The 15,805-nt window shown below is 38.0% G+C and overlaps 1 long non-coding RNA gene across 1 annotated transcript; it reads left to right on the forward strand.

Moving 5' to 3' along the window:
* Nucleotides 1-6,683: 6,683 nt before the first annotated feature.
* LOC147872435 (uncharacterized) lies at nt 6,684-13,863 on the forward strand. The gene is made up of 5 exons (XR_015537419.1): nt 6,684-6,841; nt 7,296-7,456; nt 7,685-7,823; nt 8,271-8,446; nt 13,255-13,863. It is a non-coding gene; the product is annotated as an uncharacterized LOC147872435 (long non-coding RNA).
* Nucleotides 13,864-15,805: the final 1,942 nt, after the last annotated feature.

Consider the following 15,805-nt stretch of genomic DNA (forward strand, 5'->3'; position numbering starts at 1 on the left):
TTCCCTCAAAGTGACATAAGTATTGTCTCTCAGATTCTTACAGATCGGGAGATATTTGCCTTTTAAAAATTGACTTTCGAATAATCTCGAAAAATTAAAATGTCTCTATCCTCCAAACCCTTGGACATACAGTGACGAGACTCTGACATGAAGTTGACATATGAGTTCCCTCAAAGTGACATAAGGTTTGTCTCTCAGATGCCTGCACATCGGGAGATATTTGCCTTTTAAAAATTGACTTTCGAATAATCTCGAAAAATTAAAATGTCTCTATCGTCAGAACCCTTGGACATACATTGACGAGATTCTGACATGAAGTTGACATATACGTTCCCTCAAAGTGACATACGTTTTGTCTTTCAGATGCATAGAGATCGGGAGATATTTGCCTTTAAATAATTGACTTTCGAATAATCTCGAAAAATTAAAATGTCTGTATCGTCCAAACACTTGGACATACATTGACGAGATTCTGACATGAAGTTGACATATACGTTCCCTCAAAGTGACATAAGTTTTGTCTCTGAGATTCCTACAGATCGGGAGATATTTGCCTTTTCAAAAATTGACTTTCGAATAATTTCGAAAAATTAAAATGTTTCTATCCTCCAAACCCTTGGACATACATTGACGATACTCTGACATGAAGTTGACATATGCGTTCCCTCAAAGTGACATAAGGTTTGTCTCTCAGATGCCTACAGATCGGGAGATATTTGCCTTTTAAAAATTGACTTTCGAATAATCTCAAAAAATTAAAATGTCTCTATCGTCCAAACCCTTGGACATACATTGACGAGATTCTGAAATTTAGTTGACATATACGTTCACTCAAAGTGACATAAGATTTGTCTCTCAGATTCCTACAGATCGGGAGATATTTGCCTTTTAATAATTGACTTTCCAATAAAGTCGAAAAATTAAAATGTCTCTATCCTCCAAACCTTTGGACATACATTGGCGTGACTATGACATGAAGTTGACATATACGTTCCCTCAAAGTGACATAAGTTTTGTCTCTCAGATTCCTACAGATCGGGATATATTTGCCTTTTAAAAAATTGACTTTCGAATAATCTCGAAGAATTAAAATGTCTCTATCGTCCAAACCCTTGGACATACATTGACGTGACTCTGACAGGAAGTTGACATATATGTTCCCTCAAACTGACATAAGTATTGTCTCTCAGATTCTTACAGATCGGGAGATATTTGCCTTTTAAAAATTGACTTTCGAATAATCTCGAAAAATTAAAATGTCTCTATCCTCCAAACCCTTGGACATACAGTGACGAGACTCTGACATGAAGTTCACATATGCGTTCCCTCAAAGTGACATAAGGTTTGTCTCTCAGATGCCTACACATCGGGAGATATTTGCCTTTTAATAATTGACTTTCGAATAATCTCGAAAAATTAAAATGTCTCTATCGTCCAAACCCTTGGACATACATTGACGAGACTCTGACAGGAAGTTGACATATGTGTTCCCTGAAAGTCGCATAAGGTTTGTCTCTCAGATGCCTACAGACCGGGAGATATTTGCCTTTTAAAAATTGACTTTCGAATAATCTCGAAAAATTCAAATGTCTGTATCGTCCAAACACTTGGACATACATTGACGAGATGCTAACATGAAGTTGACATATACGTTCCCTCAAAGTGACATAAGTTTTGTCTCTGAGATTCCTACAGATCGGGAGATATTTGAATTTTCAAAAATTGACTTTCGAATAATCTCTAAAGTTTTAAATGTCTCTATCCTCCAAACCCTTGGACTTACATTGACGTGACTCTGACCTGAAGTTGACATATACCTTCCCTTAAAGGGACATAAGTTTTGTCTCTCAGATTCCTACAGATCGGGAGATATTTGTTTTTTAAAAAATGACTTTCGAATAATCTCTAAAAATTTAAATGTCTCTATCCTCCAAACCCTTCGACATACATTGACGTGACTATGACATGAAGTTTACATATACGTTCCCTCAAAGTGACATAAGTTTTGTCTCTCAGATTAATACAGATCGGGAGATATTTGCCTTTTCAAAAATTGACTTTCGAATAATCTCGAAAAATTAAAAAGTCTCTATCCTCCAAACCCTTGGACATACATTGACGAGACTCTGACATGAAGTTGACATATGCGTTCCCTCAAGTGACATAAGGTTTGTCTCTCAGATGCCTACAGATCGGGAGATATTTGCCTTTTAAAAATTGACTTTCGAATAATCTCGAAAAATTAAAATGTCTTTATCCTCCAAACCCTTGGACATACAATGACGTGACTCTGACATGAAGTTAACATATACGTTCCCTCAAAGTGACATAAGTTTTGTCTCTCAGATTCCCACTGATCGGGAGATATTTGCCTTTTAAAAATTGACTTTCGAACAATCTCTAAGAATTTAAATGTCTCTATCCTCCAAACCCTTGGACATACATTGACGTGACTCTGACAGGACGTTTACATATACGTTCCCTCAAAGTGACATAAGTTTTGTCCCTCAGATTCCTACAGATTGGGAGATATTTGCCTTTTAATAATTGACTTTCGAATAATCTCTAAAAATTTAAATGTCTTTATCCTCCAAACCCTTGGACATACATTGACGTGACTCTGACAGGAAGTTGACATATATGTTCCCTCAAAGTGACATAAGTTTTGTCTCTCAGATTCCTACAGATCGGGAGATATTTGCCTTTTAAAAATTGACTTTCGAATAATCTCGAAAAATTAAAATGTCTCTATCCTCCAAACCCTTGGACATACAGTGACGAGACTCTGACATGAAGTTGACATATGCGTTCCCTCAAAGAGACATAAGGTTTGTCTCTCAGATGCCTACACATCGGGAGATATTTGCCTTTTAAAAATTTACTTTCGAATAATCTCGAAAAATTAAAATGTCTCTATCGTCCAAACCCTTGGACATACATTGACGAGATTCCGACACGAGGTTGACATATACGTTCCCTCAAAGTGACATACGTTTTGTCTTTCAGATGCATAGAGATCGGGAGATATTTGCCTTTAAATAATTGACTTTCGAATAATCTCGAAAAATTAAAATGTCTGTATCGTCCAAACACTTGGACATACATTGACGAGATTCTTACATGAAGTTGACATATACGTTCCCTCAAAGTGACATAAGTTTTGTCTCTCAGATTCCTACAGATCGGGAGATATTTGAATTTTCAAAAATTGACTTTCGAATAATCTCTAAAATTTTAAATGTCTCTATCCTCCAAACCCTTGGACATACATTGACGTGACTCTGACAGGAAGTTTACATAAACGTTCCCTCAAAGTGACATAAGTTTTGTCCTTCAGATTCCTACAGATCGGGAGATATTTGCCTTTGAATAATTGACTTTCCAATAATGTCGAAAAATTAAAATGTCTCTATCCTCCAAACCCTTGGACATACATCGACGTGACTCTGACAGGAAGTTGACATATATATTCCCTCAAAGTGACATAAGTTTTATCTCCAGATTCCTACAGATCGGGAGATATTTGCCTTTTAATAATTGACTTTCGAATAATCTCTAAAAATTTAAATGTCTCTATCCTCCAAACCCTTCGACATACAATGACATGACTATGACATGACGTTGACATATACGTTCCCTCAAAGTGACATTAGTTTTGTCTCTCAGATTCCTACAGATCGGGATATATTTGCCTTTTAAAAAATTGACTTTCGAATAATCTCGAAAAATTAAAATGTCTCTATCCTCCAAACCCTTGGACATACATTGACGAGACTCTGACATGAAGTTGACATATGCGTTCCCTCAAAGTGACATAAGGTTTGTCTCTCAGATGAATACAGATCGGGAGATATTTGCCTTTTAATAATTGATTTTCGAATAATCTCGAAAAATTAAAATGTCTCTATCGTCCAAACCCTTGGACATACATTGACGTGACTCTGACAGGACGTTTACATATACGTTCGCTCAAAGTGACATACGTTTTGTCTCTCAGATTCCTACAGATCGGCAGATATTTGAATTTTAATAATTGACTTCCGAATAATCTCTAAAAATTTAAATGTCTCTATCCTCCAAACCCTTCGACATACATTGACGTGACTCTGACATGAAGTTAACATATACGTTCCCTCAAAGTGACATAATTTTTGTCTCTTAGATTCCCACTGATCGGGAGATATTTGCCTTTTAAAAATTGACTTTCGAACAATCTCTAAAAATTTTAATGTCTCTATCCTCCAAACCCTTGGACATACATTGACGTGACTCTGACAGGAAGTTGACATATACGTTCCCTCAAAGTGACATAAGTTTTGTCCCTCAGATTCCTACAGATAGGGAGATATTTGCCTTTTAAGAATTGATTTTCGAATAATCTCTAAAATCTTAAATGTCTCTATCCTCCAAACCCTTGGACATACATTGACGTGACTCTGACAGGAAGTTGACATATATTTTCCCTCAAAGTGACATAAGTTTTGTCTCTCAGATTCCTACAGATCGGGAGATATTTGCCTTTTAAAAATTGACTTTCGAATAATCTCGAAAAATTTAAATGTCTCTATCCTCCAAACCCTTGGACATACATTGACGAGATTCTGACATGAAGTTGACATATACGTTCCCTCAAAGTGACATAAGTTTTGTCTTTCAGATGCATAGAGATCGGGAGATATTTGCCTTTAAATAATTGACTTTCGAATAATCTCGAAAAATTAAAATGTCTGTATCGTCCAAACACTTAGACATACATTGACGATATTCTGACATGAAGTTGACATATACGTTCCCTCAAAGTGACATAAGTTTTGTCTCTCAAATTCCTACAGATCGGGAGATATTTGAATTTTCAAAAATTGCCTTCGAATAATCTCTAAAACTTTAAATGTCTCTATCCTCCGAACACTTGGACATACATTGACGTGACTCTGATAGGAAGTTGACATATACGTTCCCTCAAAGTGACATAAGTTTTGTCTCTCAGATTCCTACAGATCGGGAGATATTTGCCTTTTCATAAATTGACTTTCGAATAATCTCGAAAAATTTAAATGTCTCTATCCTCCAAACCCTTGTACATACATTGACGTGACTCTGACATGAAGTTGACATATACGTTCCCTCAAAGTGACATAAGTTTTGTCTCTCAGGTTCCTACAGATCGGGAGATATTTGCCTTTTCAGTAATTGACTTTCAAATAATCTCGAAAAATTAAAATGTCTCTATCCTCCAAACCCTTCGACATACATTGACGTGACTCTGACATGACGATGACATATATGTTCCCTCAAAGTGACATAAGTTTTGTCTCTCAGATTCCTACAGATCGGGAGATATTTGCCTTTTAATAATTGACTTTCGAATAATCTCGAAAAATTTAAATGTCTCTATCCTCCAAACCCTTGGACATACATTGACGAGACTCTGACAGGAAGTTGACAGATACGTTCCCTCAAAGTGACATAAGTTTTGTCTCTCAGATTCCTACAGATCGGTAAATATTTGCCTTTTAAAAATTGACTTACATTGACGTGACACTGACACGAAGTTGACATATGCGTTCCCTCAAAGTGACATAAGTTTTGTCTCTCAGATTATTACAGATCGGGAGATATTTGCCTTTTCAAAAATTGACTTTCGAATAATCTCGAAAAATTAAAATGTCTCTTGGACATACATTGACGTGACTCTGACATGAAGTTGACATATACGTTCCCTCAATGTGACATAAGTTTTGTCTCTCAGATTCCTACAGATCGGTAGATATTTGCCTTTTAAAAATTGACTTTCGAATAATCTCTAAAAATTTAAATGTCTATAACCTCCAAACCCTTGGACATACATTGACGTGATTATGACATGAAGTTGACATATACGTTCCCTCAAAGAGACATAAGTTTTGTCTCTCAGATTCCTACAGATCGGGAAATATTTGCCTTTTAAAAATTGACTTTCGAATAATCTCGAAAAATTAAAATGTCTGTATCCTCCAAACCCTTGGACATACATTGACGTGACTCTGACATGATGATCAGATATACGTTCCCTCAAAGCGACATAAGTTTTGTATCTCAGATTCCTACAGATCGGGAGATATTTGCCTTTTCATAAATTGACTTTCGAATAATCTCGAAAAATTGAAATGTCTCTATCCTCCAAATCCTTGTACATACATTGACGTGACTCTGACATGAAGTTGACATATACGTTCCCTCAAAGTGACATAAGTTTTGTCTCTCAGGTTCCTACAGATCGAGAGATATTTGCCTTTTCAGTAATTGACTTTCAAATAATCTCGAAAAATTAAAATGTCTCTATCCTCCAAACCCTTCGACATACATTGACGTGACTCTGACATGACGATGACATATATGTTCCCTCAAAGTGACATAAGTTTTGTCTCTCAGATTCCTAGAGATCGGGAGATATTTGCCTTTTCAAAAATAATAACTTCCTCCCTCTGTGCGGGTTGGCGCTTGTGGTGGGTCTCCATGTTTCCGCACAGAGGACGCTGCCGTTTATTTTTCGTCTTTCGAGCTTCGTTTTATTCTCTACGACCATTTACGGTCTGAGGCTGACCCTCCGTCCCGCGATTTGGTTTCATTCGATTGAATCATTGATTTTTCGCTGCTCGTAGTATTTTCGCTTCCAGTGTTTTATTACTGGACGTATAATTTTATCTGCCCCTTAGTCATCTCTGCCGACACGCGTTGGATGAGTTTATCATCTTTGCCTTTCCCAGCATGCTCCGCGAAACTTGTTTCCAACGAACAAGTTGTGTTTTTTCCGTTAGTCTGTCTCCTGCTCCGGTACAGCGCGTATGTACGCTGTCTTTACGTAAGTTGGGGCTTTAGTCGGCCATTTTGATATTACGTCTCAGCTTGTGTTTGCTTTATTTCTCGATTTATTCGACAGCCAAAAAGTCGTTGAAGCTTTCGTGGTGGTAGTACGAGTCTTTAAATAATGCAGGCGATTTCGTGATAGTGAAAATACTAACCGATTTTCTCTAGAAATTACAAACGTCTTTGAGTTAGATTTTATTAACCCTTGCACCATTGAAAATGTAATCCTGGAATCTGAAGCGAAAATAATAATAATAAATTCTTATTGTGTGGATTTCCACCTCTTTTGTCATTCACTGTACGTGTAATGTAAGCACAAATCGATGAAAATTGTAATATTGATTATAATTGACTCCTGGATTTGACCTTATCATAATGAATACAGATTTAACCTGGTCGGATAGATAACGACCTTGACTTATCGGCATTTCTTTCTGGCGGCTTTACAGGTGAATTACGTCGCTTTTCCATGGAGAAAGTGGAGTGATATAAGATCGTCTATATATTTTTCTCTAGGACTGTGACACGCTCATGCGAGAGTACATGTGTCCTGTTGTGTGTCCTCGGGTGCTACGTCCTGTACAACGCGAACCCGCTTAAGTCATTCAAGGTGAGTTGCATGAAATATTCCAGCCTCTGAAATAGAGAGTTCTGAAAGTACGTTGAAAGAAAAACTTATATTGCGTGCTGTTCCCGATAAAACGTGACTTGGCCTACGTCACACAAGACAAGATGGCTGAAATGACGTTGCAACACTGAACTAGGTATTCTGAGATATTATTCTATTTTACGTTTTGATTGTTCTGTGATTCTGCCCATGCATTCCGTCTCCTTCTAGGTCAGTGTTAACAACCACGTGACACTCGTTCAAGACTTGAGGTTTACGGAGCGGTGAGGATGACGGCCGCTTACATCGTGAGGTCGCTAACACGTCAACCCGAAAATTATATTACAGCAGCAGCGAACTAAGGACTCCGGTGAGATATTGTCAGATAATGCCCACTGATCAAGTTTCAGAGCGTACGTACTGAGCCATGCCTCATGGCTCGAAGTGGCTTATCTCCCCTCTCTAAGTTCTTTGGAGTCGGCGGGTTCGAGACCCTGATCAGACAGCAGGGCAGTTAGGACAGTCTGTGTGTGTCCGCCGGAGAGATAACGACTCGAGGAGAAAGTCGGAAGGCAAGTCAGGGTTTGTGGGGGTTGAGTTGGGCGTCTGGAGTTGGATACCAAGCCGGAGTTATTCGAAGTAGTTTCATTTGGTTTTCTTTTGACTTTTCACCGCTTTACCTCCACCCCCCAAGCCGTACCACCTCCCGGCCTGGGACGATCGTGGCCTCAGTAACGTAATCTGGCAATTTCCTCCTCGGGGGGTTCAGTACAGAAGCGACGTAATTATAAATTCTTGTCATTATGTCTGCTTTGAGGTGATTGGCGGAGCCCCCTTCACATTCACGGTGATTATGATATCATCATTCTTCATCGCCGTCGTGAACCTCTGAACCTGAAGATTTTTCCACGTCTCGCTCCTGGACGCTGCTCTGTGACGTCGTCTGGCTCGATACGTCTCAAACGATGAGGCACCAGTGAGCGATGGACTCGGGTGAGTACGGTGATGTATTATTTCAAGGTCGATTCAAAATTATAATGACTTTCGTAGATAGTGTTCTGTGGGAAATTAGAAATTATTATGTCTCGACGGTAATGTAGTGTCTGAGTAAAGCCTGGTCTGCGTGGATGGGATTTCGCGAAGGTACCGATATCGCCAAAATCAAAGAATGTTTGAAACCCCCCTACGTACGGTAAGGAATCGAGTTCTTTTATGAGTTGGAAACAGAAAGGAAAAGTTACAGATCATTTGAGAATTGGAAAAGGAGAAAATGCAGACAATCGCAGAGACGTGATAGACACGCACACTTGCGGTATGAGACCAGTTTCTTGCGTCTCTCTTGATGTAAACATGTACGGCAGTCATCCTGTAGCTGAAAGTCGTTTAACTGGTCAAAGCCTTTCTCTTCGTGTATAGACACAGAAATTTTAAAAAACTGACTGGTCGTCCTTACGTCATTTCTGTTGGATAAATTTCGTAAGGAAATGCTGTTGGTGTTAGGTGGACCGAGTATTGCGTACGGAGTCTGTATTGATTTGGATTAGCCGTCTACCAGGGACGCGACTGAGTAGGCGTCCTTTACGCGGTAATGGAATTAGACAGAGCTGTTAGAATGTAGCGCTGTATAGAGCAGAGTTTCCCAAAATATGGAGAAACATTTTCAACATCCTTTGCTTGATTGAGGTAGTCATCAGAACGAAGTATCGTTCTGCGTTGTATCCCGAAGGATGGTGATGGAATACAGGAGCGTAGACCAAGAGGAAGTGCGTTGATATTCAAGTCCACTTGTAGCAACACAGTAGAGATATATATTGAATTAAAGCTACACCAGTTTACAGTATCTCGAGTCAGAAAACTATGAAGGCGTAATTTATAACAGTTATAATTACTCTTCGCTAATAAAAATTGCAGTTTTGTCGACTTTCAGTTTATTCTGTGTATAGTAATATAAAATATCGTCAAATTGAGTACCTAATCTATTTTCCTAATCAATGAAATTCCTCTGTTATGGAAACTGAAGGGTTACAACTGCAAGGAAACCGAAATTTGAGTCTATCGTGAGTCACTGCAGTCTGATTCACATCTCTAGATACTCTTTATACAAAAACACAGTTAATATTAAGTCTCACCGCTACTAAATCTTCTGAAATAATTCATTCCCTTCTTAAGAGGTTTCATAACTTAACTTTTTGTGTGCTCTTTGAAATGTAAAAAATAAGCATCATTAACCCCATGAAGCCGTAGGTCGTCTGAATAATATTTAAGAATTCAGTCTACCGCGAAGAAAACACAACTCTTCACCATTACGAAGATCAACTGGTTAACGCTGTTTAAGGAAATGATCGCTGTTTATTCCGAGAATCATACAAAAGCCATAAATATTAAAGGCATCATAATTAAAACACTTGGTACATACGTTGAAGTAAACTTTCAGAATTGAACTACTTGGTATTTAGCATTCTCTGTTGAAGGCTTAATGTACCGTTTACAAACTTTTTTCTTTATCAGTATTACTTCGCCCCACTCGCTTGTAAATAATCTTCTTGAATCTCTTTCCCTAAGTGTTTACAAGTTCGGATTGTCTTACAGAGTGAGAAACGAAGTATTACGCCTGTCTAAATGATCAAGAAATATTATAGGACTGTTAACTTAGTTGGAACATCTCTCTCTGTCTGTCTGTGTTTTTAATAAGTTCCGAAGATTAGGATGGGTTGACACTCAGGTTACAATAAATTGGTTCATCTATTCTCGACAGATTCTGACGAATTTAGGACCGCGTTCAGGTGTGTGTTGCTCTAAAATCCAGTCGTTCCTCAGCTCGAATATTTGTTGCGCCATTGAATACTGTCTCGAGAATAATAACAAAACTTGAAGAAGTCGCTGTTTCCAGCACTTCGTGTCCCATTTGATAAGTTGAACACGTGTACGTGTTCAGTACGAGAAAGAAATTGCTGCCGTGTTTGAAAACATGTTTTAAGCTGGAAGAAACCAGCAGATAGTCTCAATAAATGCACTGCGTGAATGGAATTCTTAGGAATATTACACATTCTCCAACTTTGTCGCATTGCTCATATCACGTGTAACCATGGATTAAATTCCTTGTAGAATCGAATTCAGACAAATAATTATCTTTTTCTGTTATTTCGTGCAATGAACTGTTGACCTTGGTTGAAAGAGTGCGTCTTAATGCACTTCCATAAAATTCTCCGCTGTTCATGGAGACGCCGTCAAAAAATTATGCAGTACTTGAAAGAATTGGCACAATGGCGGCGTGACCTGTTTATTTGACCCTAGGGATCCGTGTAATGTTTGCCCAAGTGCATGGTAACAAATTAAACATGTCTGTGCGCACGGGCGTAATATCGAAAGTCAATTTTGGAGCTATCTGCCATGTCCAATGCCTAATACATTCAGAATTTGTTGTCCTAGATGCATGCAAGTTTAAATTTATGGATATTCTTAATCGTGGCTTTGTACTTTTAATACATAAATTAATAACGAGGGTCATGGCTGATAGTACCAATGGAAGGTAACAGATAGTGACATACAGTTAATATCGAATTTGACGAAAATCGGTCTGTGTAATGTTAGTAGTACGTGTTAGAAACGAAGAGTATTGACTACGAATGGTTGTTTGGAAATGGGGGGCACGTTTTGACCTTAAGGTCGTATCGCAAGGCCGGTATCCATCCGATATTCCAGCAAGCTTCTGGTAGCGTCGGACATCATCGTACATATACGTGCGTTCGACTGTGAGTTATACAGTAGCTGTGCATGGTCCCAGATCAAAATAACTCTTTAAAGCAAATATTATTGTTATTATTATTATTATTATTATTATTATATGTCCAAATTTCTGTAATAATCAGTGAGACTTCAATTTCTATTTTTATCGTATGCGTGTATGGCATTATTAATTATTTTAGAAAGAATTTATTTTATTGAAATGACACCAGATGCCATACAACTTTTTTTTTTAAATTTTACATGCTTTGCCATCGATATGACCATCAAAGGTAGTCTTGCGAATTTCTGAGGTGGGAGTTAGAAGCTAACAATAGGCTCAGCCAGTCAAATTATCCGCCTTGAATGGAAAGTTCAGCGTAGTGTTCACAAAATCCCGTCACTGGTGTCTTTCCTGAGCCATATTAATCCATTTCGCAACCTTGAAAAGTATTTCCGTAAGAACGATTTTAATATTATCCTCCCAGTTACACCTAATGTTGTAGAATGGAACATTAATGCTCACCAATCTTTAGCCCTGAGGATGGAAGAAATATGTTCCTCGGAAATATTTGTTACTCCACATGATACTTGAACGAATAATATCTGATTTCTTTAAATCCGGGTCGTATGAGGCCGCCTAATGGCACAGTCGCATGAGTCATTACATCCAGACTCTATATCCTCTGCAATATGTCAATTTTAAAAGAGATTATTCTTGTTTAATGTTTCACGGACTAATCACATTTCTGTTCCTTGTTTGAGTCTCTCATATCTTTGTAAACTTTTCCGCATAAAATGATTATTATCCAATTTATTTTAAATCGAATATTGAAAAATTACACCCGTATCTGTTTTGCCAGAGCATGGGATTATGAACGTGTGGACGTCATTCTCTGTTCCGTAATACGTCGTTACTGGTCAGATGTTTACCGCAGGTCGCAGTAACCCCGTACCCGTTTAACCGTTGAGCACACTGGCTAGAACCTGGTGCTGTTGGAATGTCTTGGTGTAGATAGAAATCACTGTCTTCCTTTGATGTATGGTCCCTCATCGCGCACGTAGTCTGTTTAATGATCGGTCAGGGTTAGTTACACAGATCAGGAGAGTTGGGTAAGTAAACATACAAGAAATAAATATTGAGTTGTCCTACTCGATAGGTTTCGGGTTCGAATCTCTCCCCGTCGACAGACAATCGTTAGAGATCTTGCTCGTGCTTTTTAATATTCTGAAGCATATCTTAAGACACATTAAATGTAGACAACTATCGCTTTATTCAATGTAATTTCAAGTTCATCTTTTAGAAGAATCCTGCCATCTTATGGGGTATAACGGGCAAAATTTTGAGACTAATAAATTGCCCGCTAAGAATGACGGCAAAAATGTAAAGTAGTAAACAATAATAATCATAATAATTATCCGATTAGACCCAACATCTCTTAGCAGCGTTACCATGGCAACGGTTATTTATAAATGTTATCCCGTAAGGTCCAAAATCACTTGGGAGCAAATAATCATAACCGAAGAATGTTTTATGAATGTCTTTCGTGATGTTGCGTCATCACAAGGGCCCACCATCATCGCTGTTATGATGGAGGTAGCAATATCACTTCCTAAACGTCGGTAAACTTAATCATCACAATCACCACAGTGAGAACAGGAGATAACAATTTACGCGCAGATTGAAGATGTAAGGCACAAATTTCTATCTTGCGAGGCCGAGGCGTAGTGTCGTTACAGATAATACCCGCATCCCCCCGCCCCCCCCAAGCTGCTTTTAATAAGTGCTTTTTCTATAATTAGTCTAGCATTTCAGAAAAGAGTGTGTTGTGTTTAGGAGATAACTTTCAACCAAGCTGTTTGTATGTTCTAATCAAAATAACGTTGACCATGAATTTAGAATCTTTTGTCTTCTAGTCTGATAAATAAAAGTTGTAAATATTAATGAACAACACACTGTTATGTTTAAATTTGGTTTGCTATCATCGTAATTAATGTTAATAAACTGTTAAATAATATGGAGCTTCAGACCCTACATATAAATTCTTGTCATTATATGGGACATTGTCTGGTTTCAGGGGAAAGGCGAGTGAATCTTCGTGGTTCCGAAACTCAGAGGAGGATCTTCATGGCATTTTCACCCGTGCGGTTGCGTCTACACGCTCCGGGGAACCCGGAGTTCCTCAGCCGCTTCCACCCGGACGCTGCACTCTTGTCGTGTTTCCAGTGTCGGCGGTCATCTCTCCGGCATATTTCGTTTCTACCATCTTTGCTGGCGAGTGAAACGAATTACTTTAATTTTAAATTAACACACGACTAACGCCTGGGGTGCAGGGGTTAAACTCCTTCCAATGTTCCTTAATTTTGAGTCTCCAATTAATGTTTTGCTGTTTCCATCCCTTGAGAAAAATGAATTCAGATTCTTTCTATTAACTCTCCTTCTTCTTTCTTTTCTTCTCTTTCGCCTTCTTCCTACCCTCAGAGGATAGACGGGTTAGTGTAGAGTTGTAGCTGCATGCATTCTTAACCACTAACAACATCATCGACCCTGCAGTCCAGCCGCTGCGCTGCAACGGAGTATCAGCGGAATCCAGCAAAGACGCAGTTAGTTTGCCCACAATATTAGAAATGTTGAGGGTGTGAGGTCACAGACCATGCGTTAAGTTGCAGTGGTAGTCTTCGGTAAAGCATATATAGAAGATTTCCAGATTTTAAAAAGTGGGGATTTTCTGTTTTGATGATCTGAGTAACGGCTAGCTTTTCAAGTTAAGTAATTTTGAGGTGACTTAAGCGTCTGCTAACACAAACTATAAAGCGGGGAAGATTTTCAATTTGGAAAATTTCATGGGGCTGAAAACTACATTATCTTTATTTATTTACATAGCTTTGCCCTTAGATTACAATCATATTGCAGGAGAGACGTACAGTCCAAATTTAACCACCTCTGACGTAGACAAAGTTCATTCAGTGAAAGTAATTGAGAAATGATTGAAATTTTATAATATCGTAGGCATCGGTACTAGGACACTAAAGTGTGGATTGATGGGAGATTGACACTGAAATTAGGGACGAGACGTAGTGGACAACGAAATCACATGCAAATTAAGTGTGAATAAAATAATACAGGCTTTTTGAAGCCGAAATAATTGAAACGCCGCCACTGAGATTTTAAATGAAGTTTTCAGATTGTTATAATTGTTATTTAATAAATAAATAAATAAATAAATAACTTGTACTTTTATTTTTTCCGATTGTAGAAACATCGAAAACTGTAACACTTGCTTGTATACCTCTTGTTTCCATCTCCCTTTATAACAGGTAGAAGAACGACATATGTCACTATTTCGTCTTTAAATTTTCGCATTTGAGTTGACTTTCAATGAGATCAGATTTTAACAGCAGCTAAAATTTCCAAGACTTGTTACATTATAATTATTAATTATATAGTAGCGTACTAGCAAATTAAAGTGTGCATTGATGACAAACCAAAAGTTCTCAATTGGATTTAAATCTAGCGAGTATGGTGGCAAAAATACAACTTTGCATCCGACACTTTCTATTAATTCCCTTGTTCTTTCAGAGTTATGAAAGCTCGCATTGTCAAGTCATTTGCAAAGAACGTCGCTCATATTATATATAAATCAAATAATACAGAAGTCATAGAGAGCCTCCCCCCCCCCCAAAAAAAAAAAAAGAAGTCAACTAAAATTGCTCATTGCTTTGTGAATGGAGGTAGCGCGTAGCTCTGAAACGTGAGTGAACTTGTAGCAGACGACACGAGAAACAACGGACGATTGCCATGTCCAGCGACGACGTCATCTGAGAAACCTCCAGTTCATCGCTGGTGGGTGAAATTTATCTCTTCAATGTTGCAGTAGTCGTAGTAGTTTGTAGCTTAGTTTTTGCCAGTATCCCGTAGTTGAGAGATTTTATCTAATGAAGTCCTTATTTCCATCCTTGAAGGAAAACGAATTGCAAATCTTCATCTTCTCGTTCTTTATCTTTATCTTCTTTTTTCTCATCTTATAACTTACACGTGATAGACTAATTTCTTTTTAAAGATAAGTTGCGTCCGTGTTTAATTACGCACTACGGCATGAAGGCGTATGGGTTATTGAAGGTTTAGGTACGTGCATCTTTAACAGCTAGCTAGATGGAGATACGTGGACAGCATCACGTTCCAGCCGGTTTTACCCGAAGGAAAAATTCACGGTATCTTCTGTGTATATTATTGAATTGGAACGAACTTGATTGTGTCGCTGTCGGTAGTTGAACCGCGGACTTGCAGGGGTCTAGAAATAAAGTATTAATCGTGGTAAAAATCGGGGATGACTTAGAAATTACAAGTGAATACGGATTTTGGGTCTGAAAAAAAACCCGAAGGGAAGACATAAAATTTGATGTGAACACGGGAATGAACATCGGTAGACATAATTTGTAGACTAGGTGCCTGAGTAGCTTCTTTGATTCAATGCGGTATAAGATTGATATCATAATTTAGTTAAAAATTACTGCAGAAATAAATGTGTACTTAATATAGTTTAATTTTAAATTTTTGACATGTATGAAGTGAAGGAGGACAATTACAGGGTATACAAGAAAGAATGGTGCGGTTTCAAAAGTTAATAA

The sequence above is a fragment of the Zootermopsis nevadensis genome, unplaced genomic scaffold (genome assembly GCF_977971745.1).
Source record: "Zootermopsis nevadensis isolate Lab colony 2312 unplaced genomic scaffold, Znev_1.0 Znev_ptg000028l, whole genome shotgun sequence".
Taxonomy (NCBI): Eukaryota; Metazoa; Arthropoda; class Insecta; order Blattodea; family Termopsidae; genus Zootermopsis; species Zootermopsis nevadensis.